Genomic DNA, 21,376 nt, shown 5'->3' with positions numbered 1-21,376 from the left:
TAAATAATGCAAATGTAAAATTAAGTTCTAGAAAGTAATTGGACATTATCTTTTGGATATAGAGAGGGATGTTCATGAGTGTCAGCTACAACATGTTCCATGGGACAGCACACTGAAAAGGACTCTCAGGGGCTCCTGCTTCCTGGTATTCACAGCCTCGTGTGCCCTCCTTGAGTGGGGACCTCCCTGATGATACATGGCTAACAAACACCCAGCTGACAGGAAGGGATAGGAGGATGGCAAGACTTCGCTTAGGTACAGCAGAAGGCAACTTTCATCTACCTCGAAGACTTTCTCCTTGGTGGCATAAACACATCAGAACTAGATTTCTCTTGCTGGCTTTGCTGAAACAAAATGCCACATTCAAAGTCCACGTGGCAAGGAACTGAGAGCTACCTGTGGCCAACAGCACAATGGAGGCCCGGCATTGAGGGGCTGGCTCTTTAGGCAGGTGACTCTGTAGCAAGCACAAGCTTAGAAGCAGATCTGTTCCTAGCTGGGATCTCTGATTAAGAACTTAACCCGGGTCAGCACTGCAATCGTAAACTTGAGAGACATCCGGAACCACAGCACCTGAGGAGGTCATACCCAGGTCCTGGCCCATCAGACACTGATGTGTTTGCTTTAATGCAATTGGTATGTAGTGATTTGTCTCTCATATATATATATATATATATATATATATATATATATATATATGTGTGTGTGTGTGTGTGTGTGTGTGTGTGTGTGTATGTATATATATATATGTGTGTGTATGTATGTATATATATACATATATACATATACATACATATACACACATTACATATACACATATATATACACATATACACATATACATACATATATGGCACTATATTACATATAGGCAGAGTACTATATGTAATAACAATAGGAACAGAAATAGAAAAATCTGCTGGGATATTTATTAAATACAGTGATACGCACATAGGATATAAATCTTTATACATTAAAACTATATCCTAGAGTGTGAATAAGCACAACATACATTCACAATACATTGATTACGCTTTTAAAATCCCAAGGCATATGCCATGTAACGGATCACTTGGAATAAGAATGCTCTGTACATGCAAATATAATGAACAATTGAGATGGTGGCATTATGGCAACTGTCACGAAATGATCGGGCTTGGTTCATTACTGTTCATCTGCTTATCCGAATTCACCTATTGTTTAAAGCAAGAGTGCTCCATTTTGGTGAAAAGTCAAATGCATGAAGGAAACAGAAAGAGGGGATGACCCGCAGCACGGAATGCCAGCACACATTAAGCGAATTTTATCCGTGCAGATTCTTCCTTGCTTCCTGTGTGCCGGGGGAAAGAAAGAAAAAAGAAGAGATAGATGCTTGAAGTGATCTGCCAGAACGAGCCGCTGGTTACCTAACATAGCATAGCACACTACCTTTTCCTTAGTGAAGCGGAAGAGGACACAAGTGATTTGTCCCTACCTGCAAAAACACATCGGATCACACCCGATATAAATAAACAGATCATTTTAAAACTCTGTGGCAATACATTTATAGTCCCACATGTCCCACTGCACAGACAGCATCTAAAGTTTACAATGGCTCAGGTATCCCACTAGGGCAGTAGGTAACACATCAGTATCATAAAATACAAGCTCAGTACAAATAATGAGAAAATTCACACTAATTGGACGAAACTTTGGTAACCAAGTTACACAACTAAGAATATCCAAGCAATGAAGTCAGTTATGCACTATACACTGTAGGGGGAGAGAAATGCATTATCCAAAAAGATTCTAGTGCAGTTCTGACTTTTGCTTAGCTAATCTATTTCTTAGGAACTCAGACGCCTTGGACTGGGGAGGTGGCCCAGCATTTATTTATGAGCACTTGAGGATTAGAGTCTGGATTGCCAGGGCCTACATAAGAGCCAGGTAGGCAAAGCCGCCTACGACCCCAGCACTCAGGAAGCAGACAGAGGGTCAATGCAGTAAGCTGACTCGCTTAAAACTAGGCTCACTGGTGAGCTCTGGTTTCAACTGAGAGACCCTGACTCAGTCCAATAAAGTGTCGAACCAGGAGACAATGAATGTCAAGTTTAGGTCTCCCACACACGTGCATACAAATGCAAATATGTGCATACATACCACACACATACAAAAAGGAAAAGAAGAGACAAATCCAGATTTCAGTTCTAATGGCTTAAGGAAGAAACAGAAGAAGAGAAGAATCTGGGAGTGGGTGGGTGGGTGGGGGAGACCCTCACAGAACCAGGGGTAGGGAGAATGGGATAGGGGATAACACTTGAAATGTAAATAAATAAAATATCCAATTTAAAAAAAGAAAAAAGAGAGAAGAAAAGAATCCAGACTTCAGTTCTACTGGCTTTGTGAGGAAGCACAGCCTTAGAGTGGCCATTTCCAGTCTGACTTTAGAGACAACAGTAGGGTGAAAAGGACAATTAAATCAATGGTCAATCATGTCAGGCGCCTCTCCGAGAATCAAAGACAGCCCGTCCCCCACATAAAACACTCTTTAGAAGAACCCTCAAACTTCCTCTGATCAGCAAGCTAAAAAGTGGTCTCTGCTGCCCCACATGTCTGAGTTATCCAAGGAGGAAGTGGTATAACTTGATTCCACAGCCCCTCTGAGGAGGAGACCTACAGTAACAAGCCTCTGCAGACAATCGCAGCTCTCGGCTGTTCTGTTTGTTCAGACACACCCAAATGCCAGGGAAGAAAGCCACGGGTGGTGTAGAAAGATGAACAAAACGTGCAACCGAACTTGAGGCAAAGCACCTGCTGGAGAGAAAACCAAGAGTTATCTTCCACATCTTCTTTCTAGGGTCATATGAGCAGACTCCTGGGACACTTTTCCACAGGAGCAAAGAGGCCAGGGTAGGCATACACTGTACGCAAAGCATCAAATCTATGGACTCGACCCAGGAGTCAACAGGAAGCACTTCATATTCGAGTTACAACACTTGATGAGGGTCAAAGGACAGAACAATATGAGTCTGCTCCAGACAGGAGATGAGGACAGCTTGTTTCCTGACACAGCGGTGTGGGCTGTGGGACTCCCCCACCATACTCCACCGCACTCCTAAGAGAGCTTACATGAAGGGCCTCTAAGGACAGACAAGAGGCCCCAGCATGAGAGTGCTGTCCACACGACTGAACAGCCCTTGGGTTTCTGAACAGAGTCTGGTTTTGTTTTAAGTGCTGTTTTACTGTTTTAACTGCATTAAATAAAAACGGCACCATAACTTGTAAATTTTAGAAATAAAATGAGAAATATAAAACAAGGGGTTATAAATCAGCTTGAGGCCAATTAAAATACTTAGACTGTCATTCAAAAACACTGCACAGAATGTAGTAAGGTGAGTGGGTGGGTGGCTCTATTTTAATAACTGAAGCCTGCAGGAAGGTTTTATGTCTCCAAAGTACTACCCAAACACATCTAGCACTGACTGGGTTGTTGAAAACACAACTTTACATCATGTTAACCTAAAGATGAAACACAGTGTTACAGATAAATGTCTACTTCACATTCGGGTCCATCTGAGCTGAACGACGCTGTCTGCAAGCTCTAGGATACAGATAAATGTTTGCAGTTAATATAATAATGGGATGATACCCAACTGTTACCCCACTACTTAAGAACAAACAGGAAGCTAGCTAGTTGTTCTCAGCCAGGGAACTATGGACTTGAGCGGAAGCAGTGGCCCCCAAACACCCCCAAATGCCTGTTACGGACAGAACAGGGTGTGGTGTAGTATTGACACTTACGATTCCTTTCGGCCGCTATAAAATGTGTGCTCTTTAAATGGAAGCTGCATCACTAATGTTCCCTGGAAAACTGATGACCAGCTAGCGTTACCATTTCAAGTTGCGATCTCGGCTATAGGCCCAGGTGTGGAATCTTTTTTTTTTTTTTTTTTTTTTTTTTGTTTCTCAATTTTTTTTTTATTTAGAGAATACTTTATTAGTTTTTGTAATCAAACCCACGTATATAAGACCTTACATATTTAATACAGTGTGTTACCCCTGTACAAATGGAAAAAACTTAAGTTCAACATTTCTAGACCAATATGGCTGTTAATTTCTGTACAGTGCCAACTCAACACAGTAAACGGGGATACTTTTTTCCAAAGTTGACAGCACAGGTAAAGTTTCAAAAAATTCAAATTATATATCTGTATATATATATTTATATTTATATAAAAAGACCAATAATAGCAGTGTGTTATGCATCAACAGCAGCAACAGCTTTTCCAGGTTCTGCAGTCATCTGAACAAAACTGTAGAGACATCCAGCACACTCCATTAAAAAAAAAAAAAAAGTAAAAAAACAAAACCCGAGAAAACAGCACAGTTCTGTTACTCTTGTGGTACCTGGCACCATTTTTTTTTAAATTAGCTTCTCAATCATCATCTGGAAAGAAAACATTCTGAGCAACATCATTAAAAACAGCTCTGATAAAGCACGGTCACTACTACGTATCATAAAGCAGGTACAAGCTATTTTACATCCACAGAGGTATGATACAGTACTGTCCTACATCTATAATACTAGAGGATACAATTTAAAAGGCATTATTTGAGACTTGATTCTACTTTTCCAGCAGAGGGCCCAAAGGATGGTGTGACACAGCTTTGTAAAGAAACATACTCTAGACAGGATTTCCTTTCACTAGTGGCACACTTCTAAGGATTCATTCTCTCCATGAATGTCAGCTAAAACCGTTATTAAAAAAATGAAATATCCCTAGAACAAAACTGTATAACCACCGGATTCACATGAAGATGACCTAGTGGAGACAAGCTGGACCTCACCTTACCAACAAGCTATCAAATCTGTTATGTTTAAACAGTGAGACCTCCAAGGAAGGAGATGCCAAGTAGTGCTTCAAAGCTTCGGACCACAATCAAACACAGCATCCTTTTCAACAGAAGCAGAAGCTCATCTGAATATGCTCATGGATGCTGACATCAACATTTAATCATCTCCTCACTCATCCAGGAAGAGGGGGAGATCAGTTACTACTGTACTTTAATGTGTTCAACCAAATCACCATATTACAAAAATAGCAAGCTGCCATAATAAAAAATAAGGCTCCTCTATCCAGCACCAGATAGCATCATTTTACTTTCAAGCCTAGAAATTGCACACTTGTATATAAACCAACCGAAGATGAGGATTGAGAGTTCATCTTGGTGGATTTTTCCTTTGATGAATATGAAGTGTCCTTCCTTATCTTTTTTGATGACTTTTAATTGAAAATTGATTTTATTTGATATTAGAATGGCTACTCCAGCTTGCTTCTTCTGACCATTTGCTTGGAAAGTTGTTTTCCAGCCTTTCACTCTGAGGTAGTGTCTGTCTTTGTCTCTGAGGTGTGTTTCCTGTAGGCAGCAGAATGCAGGGTCCTCATTGCGTATCCAGTTTGTTAATCTATGTCTTTTTATTGGGGAGTTGAGGCCATTGATATTGAGAGATATTAAGGAATAGTGATTATTGCTTCCCGTTATATTCATATTTGGAAGTGAGGTTATGTTTGTGTGCTTTCATTCTCCTTGTTTTGTTGCCAAGACGATTAGTTTCTTGCTTCTTCTAGGGTATAGCTTGCCTCCTTATGTTGGGCTTTACCCTTTATTATCCTTTGTAGTGCTGGATTTGTAGAAAGATATTGTGTAAATTTGGTTTTGTCATGGAATATCTTGGTTTCTCCATCTATGTTAATTGAGAGTTTTGCAGGATACAGTAACCTGGGCTGGCATTTATGTTCTCTTAGGGTCTGTATGACATCTGTCCAGGATCTTCTGGCCTTCATAGTTTCTGGCGAAAAGTCTGGTGTGATTCTGATAGGTCTGCCTTTATATGTTACTTGACCTTTTTCCCTTACTGCTTTTAATATTCTTTCTTTATTTTGTGCGTTTGGTGTTTTGACAATTATGTGACGGGAGGTGTTTCTTTTCTGGTCCAATCTATTTGGAGTTCTGTAGGCTTCTTGTATGCCTATGGGTATCTCTTTTTTTAGGTTAGGGAAGTTTTCTTCTATGATTTTGTTGAAGATATTTACTGGTCCTTTGAGCTGGGAGTCTTCACTCTCTTCTATACCTATTATCCTTAGGTTTGATCTTCTCATTGAGTCCTGGATTTCCTGTATGTTTTGGACCAGTAGCTTTTTCCGCTTTACATTATCTTTGACAGTTGAGTCAATGATTTCTATGGAATCTTCTGCTCCCGAGATTCTCTCTTCCATCTCTTGTATTCTGTTGGTGAAGCTTGTATCTACAGCTCCTTGTCTTTTCTTTTGATTTTCTATGTCCAGGGTTGTTTCCATGTGTTCTTTCTTGATTGCTTCTATTTCCATTTTTAATTCCTTCAACTGTTTGATTGTGTTTTCCTGGAATTCTTTCAGGGATTTTTGCGATTCCTCTCTGTAGGCTTCTACTTGTTCTCTAAGGGAGTTCTTTATGTCTTTCTTGAAGTCCTCCAGCATCATGATCAAATATGATTTTGAAACTAGATCTTGCTTTTCTGGTGTGTTTGGATATTCAGTGTTTGCTTTGGTGGGAGAATTGGGCTCCGATGATGCCATGTAGTCTTGGTTTCTGTTGCTTGGGTTCCTGCGCTTGCCTCTCGCCATCAGATTATCTCTAGTGTTACTTTGTTCTGCTATTTCTGACCGTGGCTAGACTGTCCTATAAGCCTGTGTGTCAGGAGTGCTGTAGACCTGTTTTCCTGTTTTCTTTCAGCCAGTTATGGGGACAGAGTGTTCTGCTTTCGGGCGTGTAGTTTTTCCTCTCTACAGGTCTTCAGCTGTTCCTGTGGGCCTGTGTCTTGAGTTCACCAGGCAGGTTTCTTGCAGGGGAAAAGTTGGTCCTACCTGTGGTTCCAAGGCCAAGTTTGCTCGTGGGGTACTGCCTAAGTCCTCTCCGCGGCGGCAGCAACCGGGAAGATCTGCGCCGCTCTTTCCGGGAGCCTCCGTGCACCAGGGTTCCAGATGGCGTTTGGTGTTTTCCTCTGGCGTCTGGATGTGCACAGAGTGCAGTCTCTTCTGGTTTCCCAGGTGTGTCCGCCTCTCTGAAGGTTTAGCTCTCCCTCCCACGGGATTTGGGTGCAGAGAACTGTTTATCCGGTCTGTTTCCTTCAGGTTCTGGCGGTGTCTCAGGCGCAGGGATCCTGCCGCTCCTGGGCCCTCCCCTACGGGAACCCAGAGGCCTTATACAGTTGCCTCTTGGGCCAGGGATGTGGGCAGGGGTGGGCAGTGTTGGTGGTCTCCTCCGCTCTGCAGCCTCAGGAGTGCCCACCTAATCAGGCGGTGAGGTCTCTCTCCCACAGGGTTTGGGAGCAGAGAGCTGCCAGGTGTGGAATCTTGAATGGCCTACTCACTCATGGTATTACTCTGAGACATTCTGGAAACATTAGGAGATGGGAGCCTGTCGTAAGTGGGTCACTATAAAGAGGGGGCTTTGGAAACTCTGCCTTGTCCCAGCTCCTCTTTTCCCTTTCTGTCTGCTTCCGAGCCACTGTGAAGAAGCTCCTCCTCCACCATCCTGCCACAGTACCTTGCGTCCGCGTGTGCGCAGGGCTGAACACCTCAGAGCATGAGCTAATACAGTTCTTTTCCCGTCAAGGATATCCAACTACAAGTATTTTGTCACAATGAGAAAGCTAATTAGTGTATGCCAGGGACTTCCTAATTGTCAGATGCTATCTAGTAATTCATATCAAAAAGTTTCAAGGAATAATTTCAATACTGTGCTATGCTGCAGTTGTAAATGCTGAACCATTTCAAAGCTAAGTTTACTTTATGGATCCAGAACTTCAAATGATTGCTGCTTTCTCTCAAGACTGCCATGGCTAGAAAAGAATTCTGGTGTCTCATTTGTACACATGCAAGCAAGCACTTTTATCAGCCCTCTCATTAAAGGTGACAAACACAAAATAAGTTACAGAAATGGGGGATTTGTTCGTTTTTACCAATAGTATATAGTAAGTAGAGCTTAACCCAACTTTTTACTGAAGGGAATTCAGTGTCTGCCTTTGCCTCTAATATCTAAATGTTAGGATTTCAAGACCCTCAACATACAAAAAGTTATGAAGCTATATAAAGCTGCTAACGTTTTATGTGGCCCATAACCTGTCGCCATGTTGTCACATAGGACAAGAACGGGCTAACTCCACAAATGCGCAAGTGGCCATCTTGCATTTCTCATTGCTACAACTAAAACCTCGACAAGAAGCAACTTAATGGAGGATGGGCATATTTTATCCTCCTAGTTTGAAGATGCAATCCATTACAGAGGGGAAATGTGGAGGTGGGCACCGCTCCTGGACGTCCCAGCACAAGTGTGAGGCTTCTTGCTAACAGGTCAAACACAGAGCTGGGGCAGGATGCAGTACCAGGTGACAGGCTGGGCTCTACTTCCAGCAGTAAAGTCCACTTCTTAAAGACGCTATCACGAGCTGAAGACCAAGCATCCAAACCCGGGAGCCTGTGGAGGCTGTGCCCCATCCAAACCATAACCATGAGCATGTGCAGCTACACCATGACACCTGGATCTTCCACTCGTTCATGTCTCCCTTATGCATAGTCACTTGGAGACCAGACAACACTGGATACGTTCAGAGCTTTGTAGCTGCAGGATAATTCCTTATTTCCAGTCACTACTATAGCTATCGAGGTGACAAAGTTAAGTAAGTCTTACTTTTAGGATGATGGTGCAGAGCTCATGGTAGAAGTTTATTCCTACAACTCTAACACTTGGGAAGACGGTCACGAGTTCAAAGCCAGGCTGTTTACTGAGTTCCATGCAAACCAGCCTAGACTAAACACTGAGATCTAATCCCTACCCACAGTCCCAAAATACTAGTGTGATGTACCTCTAAATAATATTATCAAACCCTAAAAGTTAAACATATGGCATTCAAGTAGGTAGAACTAGATAAAACTCTATAACCTGTCAACAAATGGGAACATTTCCAGCGTGGGACCCACTTTATAACTTAAGCATTGCTCTGGTACTTCAGGCTTTGTGATGCCACAGCTTCAGGGAACACGGGGACTTCATGTAGCAAACACTGGAATGACAAAATGCCTGCTCACAATGATACCGTACTGCAGCCTTCAGCAGCTCGGGAGCCCATCCCCAAACCTGCTGCAGGTGCCAAGGCACTGGTGCCATCACAGAAAACCCAAGCCTGGCCCGATGTAGGTCACAGGAATCATTATCTGTGAGCAATTTGACTTTACAGAGAAAACCACGTCCTACTGAGTCAAAGCTTGAACACAAGACTAGACACCAACTTTCTCACTGTTTGGCTTTTTATGAATGTTTGTGGCTTATTTTTCTCTAATTGTTAATCACACATATATTTGTCCATGTTCTAAATACATGAGCCCAACCTACTCAGTCCACATAATATTACTTGTATGTATATTTTCAGGGATGACCATTTGGTACTGGATAACCAATTGGAGTGCTCTTCCCTGGGTGAGACCATTTCCCCCACCCTCAGTTTCCTTAGTTGCCCATAGTTCTTCTGCGGCCTCAAGAGCCCCCCGCCCACGTTCGCATGTCTAGTGGTGGTGCTTTTGTTTAAGTCACATTTGAACGGCCATATTGGAGAGACTTCATGGGTACCGTAGCATCTCTGACACTTCCAGGAGATGCAATCTTTCATCATTCTGCCTCGTTGCTGGAATACAATACTCTGATCACGTGTTCAGTTGTTCCAAGTGTCCACCAGACAGAAGTACAAGAAACAAAGTGGGCTGAAGAAATGGCTCAGTGGGTAAAAGAATTTGCTATGTAGGCGTGGGGACCTGAGTTCAAATTCTGACACCCACATAAAAAGCTGGCCGGGGCCATATACACTAATAACCCCATAGTGTGTGGAACTAGAGATAACCGGGGATTGCTGTCTACCAGCCTAGATCTGGGTTCACTGGGAAACCCCTTAGATGTACCCATGTGTCTTGAACACTTTGGCCCCATCTGGTGGCATTATTTGGAAATGTTATGGAACCTTTACAAGATGGGGTAGTGGTAATGGCAGCAGTGGTGGGATTTCATAGCCTGGCTCTACTCCTGGTCTCTCTGTGTGTGCCTCTGGACTGTGGATGCCAACATGGCAGGCCTCCTGCTCATGCCGTCATGCTTTCCCCAAAACATGGGCAACAGCCTGAACTGTAAGCTAAAATAAACTCTTTCTCCCCTAAGCTGCTTTGGTCAGAGTATTTTATTCCAGCAAAGGAAGAGAAAGTAGGATACTGCCTCAAAGGGATGAGGTGGAATATGGTAGAACAGGACACAGACAGACAGACAGACACACAGAGAGAAAGACAGAAGGACAGACACACAGACACACAGACACACAGAGAAAGAGACAGAGAGGGGACGGAGGGGGAGATGAGAGAGGGGCGGGGAGCATCACACATTCCAAAAGGCAAACTTCCAATCTGCCTGTGCACAGCGACAGTGCTGGGCTTTTCCTCATGGCCACATGGACACAGACAGGCTTGCTTTCATTTGTAGGTCTTCTACCTGGCTCTCCTCAGTGACAGATCTATGTGCAAGCCAAATGAACCCCTTCCTCCCCACCTCCTCCCCCGGCTGCTTTTGGTCACTGTATTTATCACAGCAATGGAAACAAAGTAGGATGAATTCCTGTACGTGAATGTTCAGGCTGGAACATCTGCAGGCGTGTGGAAAACGCAGTTTGTTAGGAGTGAAGCAAAAGGAAAACCTTGTAAGCTTGAGAGGTAAGCACAGGGGAGAACAGGTTCCTAAGCAGAGTGTTCAGTGGGTGATGATCCTGCTCATTATGGTGAAGACACCAGGTGGTTACCCGCTGCACCTAGGCCTGTCCATGTGGGGAGCTGTCTAGCACTCTGGGCCTTAAGAGCCTGGGAAGATCATTAACACTACCTGCCCTGTGAAACTGTACGCATGTACGGGGAACTGGTCTGACACCTTGAGAGCCATGGAGTTAATGTGCTTACCACCTGGGGCCAGAAAGAACAGGGTGCAACTACCAGGATGTACAATCCAGTCTCCTTTATTAGTAACGTCAGAAGAACTCAGTTAAATGTGACAGCACTCAGTGCCATTAAAGATTACTTGTCCTGCCTGGTGCAGTATGCCCCAGATAACAAAGATACAAGTTTCTGCCTGCAACGATGGACTCTCACATTCTGCAGACAAAGCCAGTCTTTCTGTATTTTAAATGCAACAGCGAAATGGATGTAGGAAAAGCCTATGATCTTACAAGCTGTGCTTTCTTAGAAAGGGACAGCAGAACCAACCAAATCTATGAGATGGATTTTATCTGAGGTGGGGTAAAGCTGATGTCACAATCTCCATTCAAGAGGCGAATGCCTGCCAAACATAGTTAAAACAAAGCCCCAAGTGTGTGGGTGCATGCGCGTGTGGGAGCGAGGCATGTATCTTCTCATTGTGTAGAGATGGGTGCGTGTAAAACTCACATGAAGACAAGCAACACGAACATGGACTTCCAGACAGGAGGATGCTTACTTTACAATAGCAAGCACTTCCGGGTACAAGTATTTACATTAAGTCCACTACTTAAGGTGGTCCGCGTACTGTTCTCTGTAAACAGACCTACTGCCCATTCGATTTTTACAGAAAGTCTCCAAGCCTGGGTGGAAAAACCATCACCAAACTCTGTTTTTGCTAAGAGACCCTGAAACACTAGCATCTCCAACCCTTGTTGCCCATCAGCCGTACCTACTTCCTTCTGGATTGCTCCCAGATTACTTTCTCCAACAAATGCTTGAGCTGCAGTTTCCAGAGCCATTCTAAGCACGCTGCAGCGTCCTCTCAGGGTGTCCATCTCACCACCTTCATTCTGGCCTTCCCCTCTTGGGTTTGTTCTGATAAAGGTTTCATAATTATGTCTCCTGGATTTCTATTTAAGAACTGACGTGGTTTTCATGTCAATATACGCCTGCTCTTCCTCCCCACCTTCTCATCCCTACAAGATGCCAATCAAATGGTTATCGCCTAAAATGTATCACTACCTGAAGATAATAATCAAATTTTCTAAGTATCCCAAGTTAATGCTAATTCTCCAGCCTTATAGCCCTCAACTCCCCATTCAGAACACTGGAGAAAGGGAGCCTCCCTGAAAAAGGAGGACGCTAACATTTAAAGGAACAGGAACAACTGAAGCCAGTAACCAAATGAAGCCCCGAGCTCGGGACCCTAAGAAAATACTTGATAATGTTGGCTGCGTTTCCCAGTTCTAAAGTCATATGCAGTAACTAACTCTTCTTACTGCTGTATATGAAGAAAAAGCATAAATGCACACATAGTGTGGTGCCTTATATTTAGCAGGAAGTATAAATACTCCTGTAAGGGTCAGCACTGTGGAGACAACAGGATGCATGGTAACTAAGTAAGTTCTGTCGAGCCCTAGAATGGAGGCTGCTTCTGTGTTTTTAAAGAACCAAAAGAGGGGTGACACTTGCTTAACCATCTGACTCAGGTGGAATGTGAAGTTTTGTAACAAATATACAAAATACAACCTGTTGGAGGACACACCAGGGTCAGCTAAAGACTTCCAACTAAAGCTATTTAATCCCACGTGCTCTCACCCCTAACCCCACACGGGTGATGGTGCCTCCTCCCCTACCTACCAGGCCGCATGCACAGATACCCACAGAGCATTCTACTCCTAATGGGAGGTGAGACGTTTTCCTCATGTATGATGGAGTAGAAGAAATGGAGAGAAACTGGTGCCTGGGGGATAGGCAGTAAGTCAGGCTGAGATGCCAAACTCACCCATTCTATCCCACAGGTTCCGTCCTGCCAGTCACCGCCAGCCATACACGACACTGATCGCCGATTCGTACTGTCGGCTTCTCAAGGCACAGCATGCAAAGACAGCATAAAACACCTCTACTAACTTCATTACGTGTTGAGAGAAACTACTTAAGATATGATTTTTTGTGATTTATTTATTTTATATGTATGAGTACACTGTCACTGTCTTCAGACACCAGAGGAGGGCACCAGATCCCATTACAGATGGTTGTGAACCACCATGTGGTTGCTGGGAATTGAACTCAGGACCTCTGGAAGAGCAGTCAGTGCTCTTAACCACTGAGCTATCTTTCCAACCCTTGAGAGACGGTTAATTAAATTTAGTACTTACATTTATTTTAGCTGACCTTTTTTCCTGTTTTTATGTAGTGACTACATATTGTGAAAGTGTATGTTTCCCTCGAAAGTGAAATTTCTTTTGCCCAGTGCTACTGAGTACCCTGTTTTGCCTTTTGAGATTCTGAACCCAAGGCAAACATGATACCACTGAGTTATATCACCAGTTCAAATGTAAGTGAATAAAATGTGAGTGTGTATGTGTGTGTGTTGGGGGGGTGTTATGTCTCCACCTCTGAAATGAGCCAGTTCAAACCAGATTAGATTAGATTAAAGGCAGATTTATCAGAGTTCACAACTGAGGCCAGGAAAGCTGTCATGGGAAAAGTGGGGGACCTGGGAGAGAAGAGAGGGAAAGGCCATGCTCACAGAGAGAGAAGAGAAGGAGAAGAAGAGGGAGACCAAAATGTCTAGGTTATATAGGGAGGAGCCTCTGGGGGAAGGGCAGCCCAGCCCCTGGGCTCGAAAGTTCAGGGTTGGGGGCAGGGAATACCAGGTAGGGACTGAGGAATGCTGGGAGAAAGAACCAGGAGGTCAGGTCTGCACTGGTATGTAAAAAATACACTGCGAGCTAGAGACATGTCGAGGGGGTTAAGAGCACTGACTGTTCTTCCAGAAGTCCTGAGTTCAAATCCCAGCAACCTCAGGTGGCTCACAACCATCTGTAATGGGATCTGGTACCCTCCTCTGGTATGTCTGAAGACAGAGACAGTGTATTTATATATAATAGATCTTTTTTAAAAATGCACTGCAGTCCCCTGTCGGGGTCTGAAACCAAACAATTTCAATAATATATACATTAGCAATATAAACAGCGCAAACTCTGGGCTGTCCAGACTATGTAGGGCACAGAGGTAAAAGAATCCAATTGTTACTATCACCTCATTATTCAGGTTTTGAACTTGGGTAAGGAGATAACAGATGTTCCATCGAGTTTCTGTGGACCAGACCTGCAATGACGACCACGACAAAGCACTACAGAATGTTAATGCTCCCAAGTGCTGTGTTCCCATTTGGCATCTACTAAAGGCCAAGGGCCCACCTTGCCCCGGTGTTCCTGGTCCACTAGGCTTAGATGGTTAAAGCTACCCACCAATGACCGCCAGAGACATTCCCAGAAGGGTTTGCTAGTTACACATTTTGGAAATGATGCCTGCAAATCTCGAGTGTCACCTCTCAGAATTCTGCTTTGTAACTACTCAGTTTGATCCAGAGAGAAGAGCCTAATGTTCTCAATTCAAAAATGCAATTCTCAACAGGTAGTGAGTTTTAATTTGGTAGTAATCTGTATTCAAGAATAAATGGTTATAGTATACAGTTATTGGAAAATAGTGAGTTTAATAAGTTGTATTTAAAATGAGCATAAGGACAGTGTGAAGTTCTTTTTTAAAACACCAGTATCTACCCACTTTCTTCTTGCCCAAAAATTCATAAGGCAATTTGTGTCACAAAGCACAGGCTTTAAGTTACGAATAAGAACATGAAGGCCATATCTGTAACATCACTATTGGTAAAAGAAAGGGAAGTGTGAGCAGGGAGGTTCCTCTGCCTTGCCAGTTTCCAAGGCACCACAGCAGAGCGCAGCCAGTCTCCACTTAAATCTCAGGAATCGTCCATGAGCATCTGGCAGGAAGAGATATCTAAAATAACAGACAGAAACCCCAGCATTCCAGTCGCTGGGATTTTGTTCCCATGTAAGAGGAGAGCCGTGAATGACTTCCTTTCCAGTGTGCTTTCAGATCTCTAGTCTGTCCTGGAAGGGTCTGACTCTGGGTGACTGAAGACGCTGGAAAGCATAACTGTCTCCAGCTATTCTTGAGCTGATCACTGGCTTAGGGATACAAATCGCAGCACAATGGTGCGGTGTGCGCAGCTTTCACCCAGCATTTTGGCCTCTGTGCAGCGTACAGAGGCAGCAGGTACTCGCAGGCTGGGGTTTCTGAGATGGTAAGACAAGAGAGTCGGGAGGAAGGAGTTTCTTAGAAAAGATAGTCTTCTCTTTATTGATATCGTGTCAGTGACATAAGAGAGCCACAAATCATAGTCTTAGTGTTTCTCCAACATGAGTGGGTATGTTTATATTCTTATGTATGTGTTTTAAAGAAGATGGGCTTACCAACAATTTAAAATGTTAAAGTAGCCTTTCTCAGTGGTCACGCATTAGCTACCAAGTTGGGAACCTGAAAGTTCCTGATATGTACGAAACATTACACATCTCCCTCAGGAACTGGTGGTCTTAATTGAGATTCAGAAATAAAAGACGCCAATTTTAAAGCCAGGTATAGTGGCTCCCAGGAGTACTGGGGAGGCTGTGGTGGAAGGAACAGTGAAGGTCCAAGGCCAGCCTGGGTGCAGAGCAAGCAAGACCCTATCTCAAATAAGAAATACTAGACAGAAGCTGGCTTTATCTCATTTACTTCCAAGTTTGTCACAGGAGACCATGTTCTCAGGCGCGCTGGAGGAAATACTTATGTCAATGCTAGAAACAGTAGTCAAACTAGATCTGGGTTGCCTGCCTTGCACATGGAACATGGCTTACGGATTAGGTTACTTTCTAACGTTGAATTCACAGGTTACCAAGAAGCTGGATGTGGCAGTCCATGCCTTTAACCCTTTCTTCCTGAGAAAAAAGCAGGAGGATCTCTGGAGTTTGAGGCTACTCTGGTTCACATGATGAGACACTTTTTAAAAGTATACACATACAGGCACACACATGCACACATGCACACACACACACACATACACACATTCCCTCACAGAGACAGACACAGACAACACACATACATTCATACACACAGACACACACACTGAGAGGACAACATGCACACACACTCTTACACAGGCCACACACACACACACACACACACACACACACACACACACACACACACACACACAGCTACTTGTCAAGGGCTAATGAGTTTCTGAACAGTTTTCTGACTGGCATCTAAGGTTATTTCATTTTCTCCAGCAAGCATTAAATAGCTGGCTTTTAGAACGCCACAGAACAATCACCACCACAATACTTTTGTCTCTTTACAATGGTAGCTAATCATCTGTCACATGCTGAAGCCTGCCCTTAGGTCTAGGAGTATTTGGGGTCGGTTTTTTCTCCTTTCCTTACTACGAGTGGCTTGGAAATAGAGTTTTTTGGCATTGGAGTTATAATTAGAAATCAGTTATTACTCTGCATAGGCAAACTGTAATTGCTATTTGGGTGAATTCCAACAAATTTAACCATCAGTACCTCAGAAAAGGCAATGTCTGACAAAGAACAGACTAACAAATGCCCGTGCTCTAACAATCTAGATCAGCGGTTTTCAACTTGTAGGTCATGACCCCTTTGGGGGTTGAAGGACCCTTTCACAGGAGTTGCTTATCAGGCTTCCTGCACAGCACTACATCATGATTCATAACAGCAGCAAAATAATTTTATAGATGAGGTCACCACAAATGAGGAACTGTTAAACAGTCGCAGTGTGAGGAAGGTTGGGAACCACTGCTCTAAGCGATCAAACGGTGTGACACTGTGATGTAACACTGTGATTGCAGGCTAGGGAGCTGCTGCATTACGCCTTTTACAGCACTGCGGTTGACAAAGACAATAAATTATTAATATTCTCCCATAAACACCGGTGACAATGATAAAGAACCAAGTCTCCACTGGGCAGAAATTTCCATGTATTTTACATGTGCTCCTCCTACGTGTTGCCTGACATGCCCGTGTCGTCCCGCTCACTGAGGAAGTGTCAACCATGATGCCTAACCACGGCAGCTGCCACTTCACTCCTCGCCTGCGGCTGGGTGTGCGTGCACCTGTGTCCACTCTAGCTGAATGAGCCAGAGTCACGGTGTACAGCTCACACCCCAGTGCCTGCCTTCTGCTCACACTGGAGCTCGGCCGTCTGTTTCTTCCATCTCAACTCTCTTTCCATTCCAGAGCCAATTCCCAGACACCTTCCTGCCCTAAAGCAGAGCTGTCTGACCTGTCTTCCTGTGTCCGTCCGCTCTCGTCCCACTAACCTATTCTACACAACTAAAGTGCCTTTGCTGAAGAATGCCCAACTCTGTCCACTATAAAATCTGTTTGATCACTTACAAGTTTAAATGTAGCACCAGTAATAACCCAGTATGATCTGGTTCCTGACTCTGCAGTCTCAAGTATCCACCAACTGCTGAGGAACAAGGAAAATGGGTTCCACCCATGGAGCAGGAAGTGACGTCAAGTTCAAAGTATAAAGTGCAACCATAGTACAGTACAGACGAAACCCAGAAACATGGCTGTTACAGTCCTGTCAATATGCTCATCTGTTAAGATTTATTTATGTATATGAGTACACTGTCGCTGTCCTCAGACACACGAGAAGAGGGCGTCTGATCTCATTACAGATGGTTGTGAGCCACCATGTGGTTGCTGGGAATTGAACTCAGGACCTCTGGAAGAGCAGTTGGTGCTCTTAACCACAGAGCCATCTCTCTAGCCCCTTTGTCTTCTTCAACTCTCCATAAAGATCAACAAAGCCTGTACTTTCCCTTAGAGATACCTTAAAAACATTTAAGAGTGCATACTCAGCTGGCTCCTTGTTCTCGCTTCCCTGCTTTTGGAGGAGGCCTGGTCTTATCTTCGTAAGGAGGCGTGAGGGAGAACCCACTAACTGATGGAAGCTTTATAGACATTAGTCCCTCAGAGGCTGCCCCGGCACAGGCAGCATAGCCCCATTACATGCTGTTCTTGGTGCAAATCATCACTACTAGGCAGGCTCTCCCCTACTCTCACAGTCTTAGGTTACATCCACTGCAGAATAAGGAGAAGGACTTCAATTTTCGGTCGAATCTAACCCTCCTTATTAGTTCTCCCAGAGCTGCACAGCCAATTGGGCCACCCTGGTAAGGTGCCACGGTAAGGGGACTGTCCTAAACCAACATCACCTTTCCCCACTCCCGGTAGCCCAAAGGGGAGATGCCTTTCATCTCATGACTCAGAAGCATGACTCTTAGATATTTAAGCCAACAGCCATTACTGCTTTTGTTCACAGGAAGCTAGGTTCTCTACAAGAGGCTCTGCAAGGGTTTACACTAACAACCCAGGTTGCCAGAGCCCAGCTTCACAGCTGAGAACATGCAGAACAAAGTTCCAGACAGGAGAGGCATCCATAAGAACAGTGCTGATGTGTTCAGGACCAGAACTAGAACTCAAAAGCATCCTTCCTAGATTCCAAGTATCATAAGCAGGGCCCTAAGGCAGTCCTCCTCATGGACATGAGACAGTCCTCCTCATGGGTGTGAGGCAGTCCTCCTCATGGACATGACGCGGTCCTCTTCATGGGCTGTGAGGCTGCTAGCACACTTCATCCACCCTCTCATTCTCCTTCCTTCCCTGGTTCAGCCTTGCACTGCCCTGCTCCCCTACCTTCACACAAGGGTTTCCCCCAATAAAGTGCTTGTATGTTTAACTCTGTCTTGGCTCTTGCTTCTCAGAGGGCCAAGCTTAGCACATCTGAGGCAATACACTTACACTTCCTGAAACCAGCAACTTTTGAATAGTCCCCCAGAAAACTGGCATTTTGTAAAAGTTTGTAAAATAGACAATCAGGTTTGAAGTTTTTGCTTCCCCATTCCATGCTTCTGTAGCGTCAAAGGGACACTAACAACTGAAAATCAGGCTTTTAAATAGGCGTATCAAGCTGATCACTGCCTAGTATTAAAGCCTTTTCTTTAGTTATAAACTGACCCAGTTCTGATGAGAAGTCAAACACTAAGTAGTTTCTTGGACTTAGCTATTTACGCATCATCTGTCTGTCTGTCTGTATACAAGCTTCTGGAGGAAGCACCTCTCCCATTCACATTCAACAAGGCTGAGGTAGCTAGTAGCAAGGATTTCAGGCCTGCTGACGGACAAGGCATGAAATCAGGAAATCCAATTGGGGGGGAGAGGGGGTCACAGGGATCAAACAGGGGCGGGGCTTCCACGATTCCCTGGAGAGATGGAAACGCAACTGACACACACACACACCGTTTTTATTGTATGAACTGTAGTTATTTTAAACTTTAGAAAGTAAGGAAAAGACTAAATAAGAAATACTAGGGGAGATTTTAACTTGCCCAGGAGCTCTGCACACTGACAGGAAACAGCCTAAACCAATCGCCTGCCTCTGAGGAGTATCCAAAACACAGAGTCTGAAACTAGAGTGAGTTGTAGGAAATCGTGTGGATATACGTACATGTGTGGAGTACACACACATAGACACATTAATTATAGGTCATATTTAATAACAGACCTAGACTTCCTTATTCTAATACGTTTCGCTACACTCCAGAGTTACTCAAACATCAGCAGCAGTTTACTGATGACAGCTATAATTATACTTCCTTTTAGTAAGCAGAAAGGAAAATCTTGTTCCTTCCTACCATGTGATTGAAAGTTTCCTTACAACAAAAATATCAGTCTACTTAGATAGTCAAAAGTTGGCATTTACTCAATAACCTAACGACTGTAAACAAACAGAAGAAAATGTTAGAAATTAGATTATTCTGCATAACTTGATTCCTTCATGACTATTTAATTAAAAAAGCAATTTGTTTGTCCAAGTGTTAGCATGTTTATGATGATTACATTTTTACCGTGACAATGAAAATGAGCGTGTTAGTGTGGAGCCCAGACAATGACACTTTAGGTAGCCCTTCTCATAGCACATTAATTCATCTAAATTATACCTTGTCAGTGGGGAGTTTTCTTCCACATATTGATGGTTTCAAAACCAATTAATTTCTCCCTACTGTTTAAAGGCTCGCAATAATACCGGCTTGAGCAGTGTGCCTCTGTGTCTATCTAACGGCTGCAAAGAATGAAATATTCTGTAGACCAGCATCAAGAAAAAGAAAAGCGCTCCGTGGGAATCGTACGTACAGTAGGTCCTAGAGGACTCCAAGTGAGCACTGAACTCTCAGACATGCTGCTTCTGAGAAGCCTGGGAAGAACGTGAGGCGCAGCTCTTCTCATTCCGAGTCGCTGCCATGTCCTGTGAATCAGCCAGACTGCACACAGGAACTGATGTATCTACCCACTTCAGGGCACTTTGAAACACTTCACAATGAAGCCACAGTGAAAACCAATCCCCAACAATCTAATTAAGTATTTAATACAAAAATCATACAAGAGCAAATAATAACAAATAGTTGAACAGAAATAAGAGATATACAAAATTGGCAACTAGAGGTTAAAGAAAACAGAGGCCTGTAATTTCAGAAAGCCTGACAATTTGGCAGCCGGATAGAGTAACATGTAATTTTCTGGAGAAGACAGTCCCTCTATTTAGCAGAGAAAACAATGAAAATGCTGATTTACTAACAGTGAGCAGGTGTAAAGGGGTTGTGCCTTCCTGCCCAGTAGGTACCGTCTCCTCACAAGCTGTCAGAAACACTTGGATAAATGCAAGACTTCTCGATCAGTGCTTATAAACTTTCATGATACTCATTTCTGGCATTAAAATAGAGTACACATAAAATAAGGAAGCTGTCATGCAGACGGAGCCCGCCCATTCCCTCCTCCTCTGTGCTCGCAGACCCTCAGGAAGGGCACAAGGCACTGTTCTAGGCCAGAGACAGAGCGAGAACAAGAGCTCTAGACGCTGCAGCATTGGGCTTCCCACACAAGGCCTAGACGTACTAGATAAGACTTGAGAGAAAGGGAGTGGGGGACCGGGACGAGAAGCTGCGGTTGGGATATAGTGTATGAGAGAAGAATTTTTTAAATGTTAAGAGAATTACGTGATAAACTCTCTCCACTATGTTTTAATATAAGTCTATCATGCAAGTGTGTATGTGTGTCACAGAGTGGGTGTGTACACAGAATAAAACCTGAGTGTTAGGCCCCACTTTCTACCTTATTTCTCTGATGTTCACTGATACACACATCAGGCTAGCCGCCCATGAATGCCTGGCGATTCTCAACTGCACTGTGGGAGAGCCAGCATTACAGATGTACACAGCACTGCAGCCAACTTTCCTGGCCTCTGAGGATTTGAACCCAGGTCCTTATGATTTCAGGACAAGCACTCTCTCCACTCAGCCATCTCCCTTGCCCAGAAAAATCTTTAAAAGATACAAATGACAGACAACAACTAGACATCACTGAGCACTTTTACACATTGAAGACTTTACAGGTCAACAACGGCCTGTGTCACAATCACCT

General features: G+C 43.8%; 1 protein-coding gene across 1 annotated transcript in view; it reads right to left on the bottom strand.

The window, feature by feature from the left end:
* Zfp704 (zinc finger protein 704) overlaps positions 1-21,376 on the bottom strand; it is a 191,502-nt gene that overhangs the window by 108,676 nt on the left and 61,450 nt on the right.

The sequence above is a fragment of the Rattus norvegicus genome, chromosome 2, assembly GCF_021556685.1.
Source record: "Rattus norvegicus strain SHRSP/BbbUtx chromosome 2, alternate assembly SHRSP_T2T, whole genome shotgun sequence".
NCBI classification, from domain to species: Eukaryota; Metazoa; Chordata; class Mammalia; order Rodentia; family Muridae; genus Rattus; species Rattus norvegicus.
This window is presented reverse-complemented; position numbering and strand designations above follow the sequence as displayed.